Raw genomic sequence first — 12549 nt, 5'->3', positions numbered from 1 at the left:
TGAAAATTCTGTGTGAAGGAGATCATGGAAGTATTTTTGGCTATTTAGCGAGCTTGGACTTTATTTTGAGGGCAGTGAGGATTTCCAGGAGGGAAGGAGCACGGCCCAGTCTGCTGTGATGTGGGAATAGATTGCCAGGAAAGAGACTGGGGTCTGGGAGCCCAGAGTGACAGCTGTGGCAGGTTCCTAGGCAAGAGATGTAGGGGATGGGTCAGGGCAGGAGCCATGATAGGGAAGGCAGGAGGGGAGGGGAGAAGAGACGTGCAGAAGGTTGAGTTGACAGGCTTTGTGGGAGCGGGAGGCAGAAAAGGGTGGGGAAGGGATATCTACAGCACATAGAGCTCAGTAAAAAATGTTTTGAATGAACAGTTCTAGGAAGTAGGTACTATTGTGATCTTTCTTTGGCAAATGAGGATACTGAGGACAGAGAAGGTTAAGTAACGTGCCCAAGATCACATAGCTGGGAAGTAGAGGGCTCAGGGTGTGTGTGTTTGTGTGTGTGTGTGTGTGTCTGTATGTATGTATGTGTATGTATACCACACATACACAAGGTGCACGATGAACCTAGAGGCATAAGCAGGGGCCAGATCACATAGATCCTGTAAAGAATTTGGGATAGGCATGGAAAGTGTATACCATATTTCTACTTCCAGCCCAGAAACTCTCCTCTGAGCTACTGACTGACTGGCTGCCTGACTCCTCCTCTTGGTTATCTAGAGCTGAGGTCCCCAACCCCTTGGGGACACCTCCCCCTCCCCGCCCCTGCCTCAGTCCATGGAAAACCACGAACTTGGGAACCGGAACTGGGCCGCTCAGTGGTGGGTGGGCGGCTGAGCAGGAGGGTGAGTGAGCAAGCGAGCAAAGCTTCATCTGTATTGACAGCTGCTTCCTGTTGCTCGCATCACCGCCGGAGCGCCGCCTCCTCCCACCCCCATCCGTGAGAAAATTGTCTTCCATGAAACCGGTCCCTGGTGCCAAAAAGGTTGGGGACTGCTGATCTAGAGGTATCTCCAGAGTAATCTTGGTCAAATTGAACTCCAGTTCTTTTCCCAAACCTATTCTCCCCCATGTTTATCTTAGTAAATGCCACCTCCATCCTTGTAATTGCTCAGGCCAAAAACACTGGAGTTGTCCTTGACTCCTCTCTTTGTCGTATACCCATGTCCATCAGCAAATATTAATACCTTCAGAGTATAACCAGAGCCTGACTGCTTTCCCCACCTGCACTGCTATCACCCTCATCTTCTGCCTGGAGCACTGTGGCAGCAGCCACAGTGGTCCAGGCAGACCACAGCCTCAGACCACAGACCACAGCAGCCACAGCCTCAATGGTCTTCCTGCTCCTGCCCCTGCCCCCCACAGTCTTCCTCATGCAGCCAGAGGGATGCTGGGCACCTGCATTGAGTCACATCCTTCCCCTGCTCAGAACCCATCTGTGGCTCCATCTCACTCAGGGTAATGGGGAGCCATGCATTACTCCTAACTTGAGAGAGAGGGAGATGGCTGATACAGCCTCCACCCTGAGCTCACAGTCTGGCGGGGGAACCAGCCCCTACAGCAGACACCCCTGGTCAGGGTGGGGATGGGGAGGCACAGGCAGAGGGGCCATGGGAGCCCAGGGGCAGCACCTGGCCCCATCTAAGCTGTCAGGAAGGACTTCCTGGAGCAGGGAGCCCTGCAGATGAGAGCTGAAAGAAGAGGCACACAAAGGTAGTTGGGAACTGGTGACGACTTGTAGCCAAGTCAGTAGAGACTTTAAAAAATTGTTTTGAACTTTTTTTTATTTAATAAGTTCATATTTTTTAGATTTAAAGAAAAGTTGCAGAGATAGTACAGAGACTTCCTATATACTTATGCCCACTTTTCCCTAATGTTAGCATCTTACGTAATTATGGTGCATTTGTCAAAACTACGAAATTAACATTGATTAGTATTCTGCTAAACTCCAGGCTTTATTTGTATTTCACCCGTGTTTCCACTCAATGTTCTTTTTCTGTTCCAGGATCCAATCCGGGATACCATGTTGCATTTATTCACCATATCTCCTTGGTCTCCTCGACTCTGTGACAGTTTCTCAGTCCTTGTTTTTCATGACCTTGACAGTTTTGAGGAGTACTGGTCAGGTATTTTGTAGAGCATCCCTCAGTCTGGGTTTGATACTTTTCTCATAGTTAGACTGAGATTTTAGGCTCTTGGGAAGATTACTCACTGAGGTGACCTTAACCTTGATCACTGCATTAAGGTGATATCTGCTGTGTATTTTAGTTATAATATTGTTTTCCCCTTTTCTTTATCTGTTAGAAGCAAATCACTAAATCCCAGCCCACACTCAAAGGGAAGAGAATTAAGCTCCAGTTCCTGGAGAGAAAAATACCAAAGAATTTGTCGTCATATGTTAAAACTACCACAGTCATTTAAGAAATGTAGGGAAGATACTTTGAGGCTATGCATTTGTCGTGTTTCTCCTTAAATTTTTACCCACTAATTTGAACACTCATAGTGGATCTTGTTTATAGCAGTTATTACTGTGGTATTCTAATGATGATTTTCTATTTCTCTAATTTCTTCTATATTATTTAGAAATCTATATGGAAGATTTGTCCCTTCTACTTACTTCATTTATTTTTTATTTATATAATCATTATATCAATGTGGACTCAGGGATATTTATTCTGTTCTTTGAGTATAACCCAATACAATTACCATTTTTGTTGCTCAAGTTGTTCCAGCCTTGGCCATCAGGGTTCTTTCCAGGGTGGCTCTTTTTTTTTTCCTTGAGTACCTTCTTACTTTCTGGCCCTGCAAGATATTCCAGGCCCATGTTATTTTTTTTTCCCTGCCCCATCCCTGGAATTGGCTATTTCTCCAGGGATCACTGGTTCCTTTTATTGGAGAATGAAGTATAAAAATAAACATGAGTTCATGCCGATATCGCTGACTCTAATCCAGTACCAGAGTGTTCATTCTCACCTTCCCCCTGCTTTCTTTGTAACTCCTTTCTCTGACAATGAAAAGCCTGGCTCAGTGGGCACTTTTTCGTGCTCATCTTATTGGTCATCTTGGCAAAAATTGGCAGCATTGACCGTTCCCACCTTCTTTAGCACAGTCTGTCCTTGGTTTCTGTGAGTTCGCTGTCCCCTGACATCTTTCCTGGGTTTTGCTTCCTCCGTTTTCACCGACCCCTTAAATGTGGGAGGCTCTGTTCTTTCCTCTCGCTTCTTTGGGCATCTAACCCTCTTGTGTGGTCTGTTTCCTATCTCTGTGCTGGTGATACCCACGCTCTGTCCTTAGCCCTGACCGCTTCTCTGAGCCCCAGACCTGGAGGATCCTGAGGCTTCCTGGACACTCACCCCACAACTGGCTGATCCTTGAGCCCCTAATGCCCACCATGTCCCATATTTCAAACCCACTCTTCCTCTCAGCGCTTGTCTCAGGGTGGCCCCTCCATGCTCTGGGCTCCCCAAGAGAACCCTGGGCCCCTATCTGGATGCCTCCCTCCCTTCCCCACCCCAGCCCTGCTCATCAACCTCCACAGCTCGGCCTCTAGGACTCCCGGACGTCTCACCCCTGCCCTCTCCTTGTTCACTGCTCTGCCTTGGTCTCCCACGTGTCTCTGGCCTCCTCCCCGGGCTCCCGGCCTCCTGTCTCACCCTTTAGCCCAGTTAAACCTGTCGTGGGGAAAAAAAAAAATTAGCAAAGCAGGAAAAGAAATGACATTGTATTTTAGCTTAAGAGGTAAAAAAAAAAAAACCCTTTCAGGAATCACTTGATTACTTTAAAAAGCCTACAGAGTTAGGAAGAAAACAAAGGTGTATTTCTCTTTATGACAGTCACACCAGTACTTGTAAGCTTCCTTTGGATTCACATCAACTGAGGACATTTTCATTAATTTTCATAATTATTCATGAAAACATGACTTATGTAAGGTATCTGAACAGTGTCCCACAAGTATGTGGCATTACTGAATTGTATGCAAGGGTTTTATACATGTTAAAAGGGAGGTTACTGGAGTATATTGGCTTTGGGAGAGTTCTTGCCTTCCAATCTGACTGCAAGGGCAGTCCTGTCCCTTGTAGTGGCTGTTGGGACAATGAATTCGGTGTAAAGAGACTATATACAAATGCATCTACTTTGAAACATTTTGTGGGTTTAAATCTTGGCTGGCACATGCTTTGACAATAAGCTGCCATTTGTATGGTGCCTCCTTCATGCCAGACACTGTTCTAAGCCCTTAACGTGCATTAATCCAGTAATCCACACAACCCTTAGCAGGTAACTACTGTTATTACCCCAATTTTTCGGTGTGGCATTTAGAGTCTAAATCAGTTGCTTCAGATTCCACAGCTAGTAAGCGGCTGCACCAGGATCTGAACCCAGGGGAACCCGGTTCCAACACGTATGTGTGCCTTTAACCACCCCGACTTCATTCTTAAAGGAGAAACTCTTATGTCTGATCTTGCAGTTTCTTCCTTTTGGAAGAGGGGCTTAAATTACTTTCTTCTCCAGCTACTAGAAACCTATTCAGCATCTCCAATTATTTGTAAAGAAAAACACTTTTAACTTTTTTTTTTAGGGAAAATTTCAAACATCCACAAAAACAGAGGGACAGTCTAATGAACTCCCATGTTCCCAGTTACCAGCGTGTGACCATTCTTGTTTCAACTGGATCCTGCACATTTTTCTCCTCTGCTCAATTATTTTTAAAGCAAATCCAGATATATTATAAAAGGACTTTTTTATTTTAAAGAAAACACAACCATAATCTCTTGCCCCAAGTCATTCTCATGCTGGCAAATTGACCACTTTTCTGATCCTCCATCCTTTCTGCTCATTTTCCAATGCAGACAGGTTTGTGCACAGTGTGACATTATCACCCCAGCGCCGTCCCTGGCTTGTGTTCTGTAACTCTGCACTCTAGACATTTCTCCACATTGCTCCGAAGCCCAAAAACGATCCTTCTTAATGACCGTGGGCAGGCTGGGGTTGCTTGGCAGTCCTGTCCCTTGCAGTAGGACATTTAATCTGCTTGTGGCTTTCTGCCATGATCATGGCTTCTTACCTTATTGGGTTTATTCTCTGGATCCCTCTGCACTCGAACCAGGTCTGGCTTCTCTTAGCACTCTTTTTACACTGTAACTAACCATGAAGCATGTTACGTTTACCAAGGTCAAAATGAGACAATGATTTGGGTACTCTTATTAGTTGCTTGGGGTGTCCCTAGCATCCGCCAGCACAGGGCCTGGCACTCGGTAGGTGCTCAGTAAATGTGTGCTGAATGAATGAAGGCCAAGCTCAATAGCTGGGCATATATCATGAGGGCAGTTGGAAGCCACAGAAGTGTTTTAGGCATAACTGGACCCATTTTTCTCAGACTTTAATGTGCACATTTTGTTAAATGGCTAATTCTGCTTGAGTGAGTCTGGAAAGGGGCCTAAGATTCTGCGTTTCTAACAAGCTCTCAGGCAATGCCAAGGCTTTGTGCAGCGAATGCCTTGCTGTGCCGTTCAGTACAGCAGCCACTAGCTACACGTGGCCGCTGAGCACTCGAAATGTGGCTAGGGTGACTCAAGACGTACTTTAAGTGTGACACACCCACCAGATTTCAAAGACTTGGTACAAAAACTTTTTTATATTGGTCACATGTTGATATGGTAATATTTTGGATATCTTGGGTTAAATAAAATATATTATTAAAATTAATTTAATCTGTTTCTCTTTTTTTTTAATTTGGCTACTACAATAGAAAAATTTAAAATTACATTTGTGGCTCACACTTATGGCTCACACTGTGTTTCTGTTGGATCATGCTAGTCTGGAACACTCCAGACTCTATTTAACCTCTAAGCATTTGTACGTGGTTTCTCCTCTTTGGGGAGCACTCCTCTTTCTCTCACCCTCCTCCCCACAACTAATTCCAAGTATCTCTCAGGTCTCAGTAAAGACGCCACCTCCTCTACAAAGCCCCCGTAGGTGCCCCAGGGTGGGTCAGGTGTCCATCCTGGGTTCCCACAGCTCCTAGGGTTTCCCCCAGCCCGGTTTGGACACCTCTGCGCCTGCGCCTCCCAGTCCCGGCTCCGCCCCCGATAGCGGCATCTGGGTGTCTATCTCCATCTGTTATCAGTGCACGAAGATGGGGACAAAGTCTGTCTTGGTCATCGCATTATCTCCAGAACCTGGCATGGAGTCAGTAGATATACTGAATAAATGACAAGTCAGATGCGGGTTGTGCACGTTTTATAACTCTCCAGTTGGACTGTGAAGCCAGCTTTGGAGGTCTTGTTTTAATATCCCCCCCTGCCACCAGCGCGGCCTCTTAAACTGCTGTAACTACTCTGCCGGTTGTACAGTAGACACAGCATGCCTCCCATCTGCCTCTGTCCAGAATGTTCGTCTACTCGTGCCTGAGTTGCCCTGTAGCTCCTTTCTTGGGACGTGGCATTTCCGAGTGGGGACTTGATCTTTTCATTGTTAATTTTATATCAGCTTTTGATACAACATAGATTTTGACAAAGAGGTTTTATTTTTTTTCCCCCCAGAGATTTCCCTTATTATTTTCTTTCTTTCTTTAATTGCACAGAAGCATTGCTTTAAATAAGCAGTCATTTAAAAATGGTCTTTTCCTTTGAGATTCTTCTGTTGCTTTAATAGTTTTACAAAGAGATATGAAAAGATGTTCCAACTCATCAGTAATCGGAGAAAGACAAATAAAGATATGGAAGTTGGCCAAGCACAGTGGCTCATGCCTGTAATCCAAGCATTTTAGGAGGCCAAGGCGGGAGGGAGTTCACTTGAGTTCAGGAGTTCAGGCCTGAGCAAGAGCGAGACCTTGTGTCTACAAAAAATAAAAAATAAAAATTAGCTGGGCATGGTGGCACACACTTGTAGTCCCAGCTACATGGGAGGCTGAGGCAGGAGGATCGCTTGAGCCCAGGAGTCTGAGGTTACAATGAACTATGATGAAGCCACTGCACTCCAGTTGGGGCAAAAGAGTGAGAGTCTGTCTGCAAGATAGATAGAAACTGAAAACTGCTTCCTTGCATTCCAGCTTGCTTGTTGGAGTTCTCCCACTACAGCCTCTGGCACAGCCTCCAGGCCGTGTTCCCACTCTCTCCTTGCCCACCACGGCTCTCCTTTTCTCATCTCACCCTGCCCGCTCTCCCCTACCCATTATAGATTCATAATTACAATCACCCTCTAAATTCCCTGCCTCCTCAACCTTTTGTTTCCACCCATCTGGCTAAAAGCCAGCCCTTCACTATATGAACATCTAAAAAAAAAAAAAAATACTTAGATTCTATTTTGCACTGTCAAACTGACAAAAGTTACAATGACCATAGGTAAATAAAATGGGGATTAGCCAGGACATCTCATGTGTTGCTGATGGGAGTGCAAATTAGCACAGCCCTCTGGCAAAGAGTTTTGTGTTATTTTGAAAAATTCAATCAAATTTAAGATTTGAGTCTTCATTCCCAGGTACTTACCCAAGAAGAAACATGTGAGCATGTGCCCCAGGTGAGATACCTAAGGAAGTTCATAGTAGCACTGTCTGATAGCAAAAAGTCAGAAATACATCTGCTGTCTGTTATAAGGAGGATGGATAAATTGTGATATAGCCACATGATAGGGATACTATACAGCAGTGAAAATGAAGGACATGTACAAGAAGAAGATGAGTCTTACAAACATAATATGAGTAAAGCAAAATTCAAGACTCCATATAAGATGATACAGTTTTTAAAAAAGCTCAAGACCAAGCAAAAGGAAACATCCTTTAAGCATACAAAAGGCTGGGCACAGTGGCTCACATCTGTAATCCAAGCACTTTGGGAGGCCAAGGCAGGAGGATCACTTGAGACCAGGAATTTGAGACTATAGTGAGTTGTGATCCTGCCACTCCAGCCTGGGTGACAGAGTGAGACCCTGTCTCAAAAAAAAAAAAAAAAGTGATAAAACTATATCTTAAAATACCAAGGGATGAGGGAACCTTTTGTGCTTCCTTGCATTTTACACTTAAAGTGGGTATATTTTATTGTGTGTAAATTATATCTCGATAAAGTGGAACTACAAAAAAAGACACAGGCTGGAACAACTTCCCTGTTCTAGGTATGCTGTGTAAGGAGGTGATGCTAGGGGCAGGGGCTGCTGTCTGATGGTGCAGTTGTCATGCTGAGGGTGACAGGGCAGAAAAGAGAAAGGTCCCAAGTTCTTGGTGATGTCACTGAGCCACCTAAGGGACTTTGCTTTCTTCTCTGCTATAACTCCAAGCTCCTGGAACAGTGCCTGGCATTTCGTTGGCACTCATCTGTATTTTTAAATAAAATTTTTATTGAAGTATAATTAAAATGTTTTAAATGTTTGAGTAGGTAAATTAATGAATTTAACAACCCTAGAACCCCCCTCTGCATTTCTTGATATGTGGAATAATACACCTCCTTTGATTCAAGCCCTTTTTTTTTTTTTTTTTTTGAGACAGAGTCTCACTTTGTTGCCCAGGCTAGAGTGAGTGCCGTGGCGTCAGCCTGGCTCACAGCAACCTCAATCTCTGGGGCTCAGCGATCCTCCTGCCTCAGCCTCCCGAGTAGCTGGGACTACAGACATGCGCCACCATGCCCAGCTAATTTTTTATATATATATTTTTAGTTGGTCAATTAATTTATTTCTATTTTTGGTAGAGACGGGGTCTCGCTCAGGCTGGTTTCGAACTCCTGACCTTGAGCAATCCGCCCGCCTCGGCCTCCCAAAGTGCTAGGATTACAGGCGTGAGCCACCATGCCCGGCCTTCAAGCCCTTTTGATTGCGGTCTTATCTGCAGCTAAACACATTTTACCTGGTGACCTCCATGATAAGTGGGTTACAGCTCACAATTTAAGGGGTACCTGCTATATGTCAGGTCCCGTGTTGAGGGCTTCACCTGCATGATTTCTTTGAATCTTCACAACACACCTGTGAACCATTTTACTGAGTGGGCCCTAGAAGAGACCATAGGTTATCATGCTTGGTCTTCTCACCTGTTGGATACCTGCTGGGTGTAGACAGACTGTTGTGTCCACCCATCACCTTCAGGGAATTCCAACATTGCAGTTACATATTTAGATTAGGAGAAAGTTTTCTATATTTACCCTACGCTATTGTAGACAGCCATAGTTCTATTTATCTACTGCTATATAACAAACCACCCCAACTCTTAGCATTTAAAACAACTTAGTTATTATCTCTCACGGTTCTGTGAGTTGACTGGGCTCAGCTGGGCGGTTTTTGCTTCAGACACTCATGCCATTGTGGTTGGATATCAGTTGAGACTGTAGTCATTGAAGGTTCTACTGGCTGGACATCAGGTTGACTTGCACACCAGGCTGACAGGCACACAGTCCATACCGGCTGTGGGCTGGAGTGGCACCCATGGCTCCACATGGCTTGAGCTTCTTACGACATGGTGACTGGTTCTGAGAGGGGGCATTCCAAGAGTGAGCTTTCCAAAAGATGCAGTCACAAACCTTCTTAATGGTCTAGCCTCAGAAGTCCCAGAATGCTACTTCCCCTGCATTCTATTGGTCAAGTAAACCACTAAGGGCAGCCTGGATCCACAGGGAGGGCAAGCCAACCATCCCTTGGTGGCAGGAGCAGTATCTGTGCCACACCAGGTGTCTATGCACACTGACTTCTTTTTTTTTTTTTTTTTTTGAGACAGAGTCTCACTTTGTTGCCCAGGCTACAGTGGGTGTCATGGCGTCAGCCTAGCTCACAGCAACCTCAAACTCCTGGGCTCAAGCGATCCTGTTGCCTCAGCCTCCCGAGTAGCTGGGACTACAGGCATGGGCCACCATGCCCAGCTAATTTTTTCTATATATTAGTTGGCCAATTAATTTCTTTCTATTTTTAGTAGAGACGGGGTCTCACTCTTGCTCAGGCTGGTTTCGAACTCCTGACCTTGAGAAATCCGCACACCTCAGCCTCCCAGAGTGCTAGGAGTGGCGTGAGCCACTGCACCCGGCTGCAGTGACTTCTTACCGTCAATTATAAGTCATAACCAAGAACTACCTAGCATCAGCTCCTTCTTATCTGGCTTCCCTCTCTCTCCACGGTGCCACCCACTGTCCAGGGCTCTTGGCTGGAACCTTCTTCCAACGTCAAGCCTTCTGCTGGGGAGGCCAGACATGGTTTAAGTTTCATACCCCTTTGCTATATCCTGACTTTTTTTTCTCTGACGTCCTTCAGCTTTGACAATGTTACCCTTTTTATTTCTGTTATTAAGTAAACTTTTTTACTATCGTATAATAATACATACTAAAAAGTGCACAAATCATAAATTTGATGTCTGGTTGAATGAATTGTCATCTCTCATTCAGTGGCCAGAGATATTGAGGTGGGTAAAACAGGTTGTTGCCTGTCCTTGTGGAATTCATGGTCACAGTAATGGCCTCTGGAGAGAGCGTTCTGGTTCTCTGGGTTTTCAAGACAACCCTTTTAGGTCTAGGAAAATATTAGAAACCCTATTTGTGACATGTTTATCTCAGCCTTCAAGCATTTCTATTTTAGCATGTGATTTATATTGTGCATATTAATACAGCACAACTTGTAAATCACCTATATACACATATACTAGTGGAGGTGCATGCTCAGAAACTTTTTACTAATAGGAATGTGGTCAAAAATCTATGAATGCTCGACCTTGGAACCCAATTAGCATGCCGTGAGGAAGCCCAGGTCACATGGGTAGTTAACATGTGAGTGTTCTGGCCAATAGCCAGCATCACCTGCCAGACACGGGAGTGAGGAAGCCTCCAAGACCCTGAGGTGTTGGTGGCATGGTGGTTAGCATAGCTGCCTTCTAAGACAACCTCAGCTCTAGTCACTACCTGACTATGACCACATGAGAGACCCCAGGCGAAAACCTCCAGGCTGAGCCCAGCCAACCCCCAGAAATGTGAGTGATAATGATAATAATAAATTATTGTTGTTTTATGTCACTAAGTTTAGGGGAGGTTCATTATGGAGCAATAGAAAATCAATACACCCCCTCTTCCCAAGGGCAAACACCATGCCGTCTTCTAACACCACGGATTATTCTTGCCTGGTTCTTTATATAAATGAAATAATAAAATACACCAACCTCTGGGTTTTCCCTTTGACCATGATGTCTGTGCTTGGGCCCATCTTATGCGAGTTCAATGAGTTGGACACATTTTGGCTTCCCAGTGCTCAGTCCTTTGAGGATGGTGTTGGACATTGGTTTTATTGGCCTGTCCAACCTCTACTCCATTTTGGGGTTCCAGCATCCCAGTTATTCTCCCCTGCTCTTGGTCTGTGTGCTTTGAGTACGGCTGAGCCCACCTCCTGGCTCTCTAGGGATGAGGCCTCACTAGTAAGAACACCCCATCTCCCTGACCACAATGATTGTTCAGAAACGGGCCTGTGACCCACGCCTGGCCAAGGAAAGCCAGGCTGGGCTTCTGCTGGGCTAATAAGGAAGGGGGACTCTTTTTCTAATGTGGTTTTCCAGCTGGTAGAATCTAAGGCCAGAGCTGCTGGGGGCCCCTGTGAGAGCAGAGCTTGCCTGAGAAAGAGGAAAGCAGAGCTGAGAGGTGAAGAACAAAAGTGGGACTCCCAACTACCTCCTTGACCCCTGGGTCCAGCTGTGCCTGAAGGCGGACTAACCCTGTCTCAGTTAGATGAACCTACAGATAATCTTTTTTGCTCAAGGCAATCTGAATTGGGTTTTCTATCATTTGTAGCCAAGAGAGTCCCAGCAAGGGTCTCTGCACATGGATTTTCTCAAAAAGACTTGGGCAGCAATTCCACTAGTTGGGCCAAATCGTCCCGTGCAAAAGGCAGTAGAAGGTAGTGCAGTGGTTCTCATAGTGTGGGGTCAGACCAGGAGCATTGGCGCCCCCTGCGGCCTTGTAAGGAATGCAGATTCCGGACCCTAACCCCAGAGAATCACAGATTCTGGGATGAGGTTCCAGCAACAGGGTTTCCGGGATCCCTCCAGGGGCAGTGGAGGAAGGGCACGTGCTCTCGACGTTCAAGTTGTGCCCCTCGCTCTGTCTGGCTCTCTGATTTTAGGTGCGCTACGTAAATTATCCTACCTCGCATTCCTGTCTATGAAATGGTGCACCTTCGATTTTATAGTGCTGTTATATGGATCAATGAGTTAACAGAGGTGAAACACTCAGAATAGTTAAGTTCTCAGACTTTATCGGGCATTGGAATCACCTTGGAGGGCTTGTTATTCTAGAACATTGATTGCCAGGCCCGCCCTTTCCCTCAGATTTTCTGATTCTCGCTGCGGGGAGCCTGAGAATTTCCATTTCTTGGAAGCTCTCTGCTCAAGCCGAGGATGTTGAGGGTCCAGGGGACCCTACTTTGAGAACCCCTGAGTTAGGTGTAATTGCTACTGTTCTCCAGCTCCCTTCCTGGTGGTTCATCAGTCACCTTAGGTGCTCTGGACTTGCTCTTTCCGCTGACTCAGGCCTCTGTCTCCCCCTCTCCCTTCCCGCTGGCATCAGCTTCGATAGTTGGATTCCCCACGGCTGGTAACTGGAGCTCTGG

This window comes from Microcebus murinus, chromosome 16 (genome assembly GCF_040939455.1).
Source record: "Microcebus murinus isolate Inina chromosome 16, M.murinus_Inina_mat1.0, whole genome shotgun sequence".
In the NCBI taxonomy this organism is placed as follows: domain Eukaryota; kingdom Metazoa; phylum Chordata; class Mammalia; order Primates; family Cheirogaleidae; genus Microcebus; species Microcebus murinus.
This window is presented reverse-complemented; position numbering follows the sequence as displayed.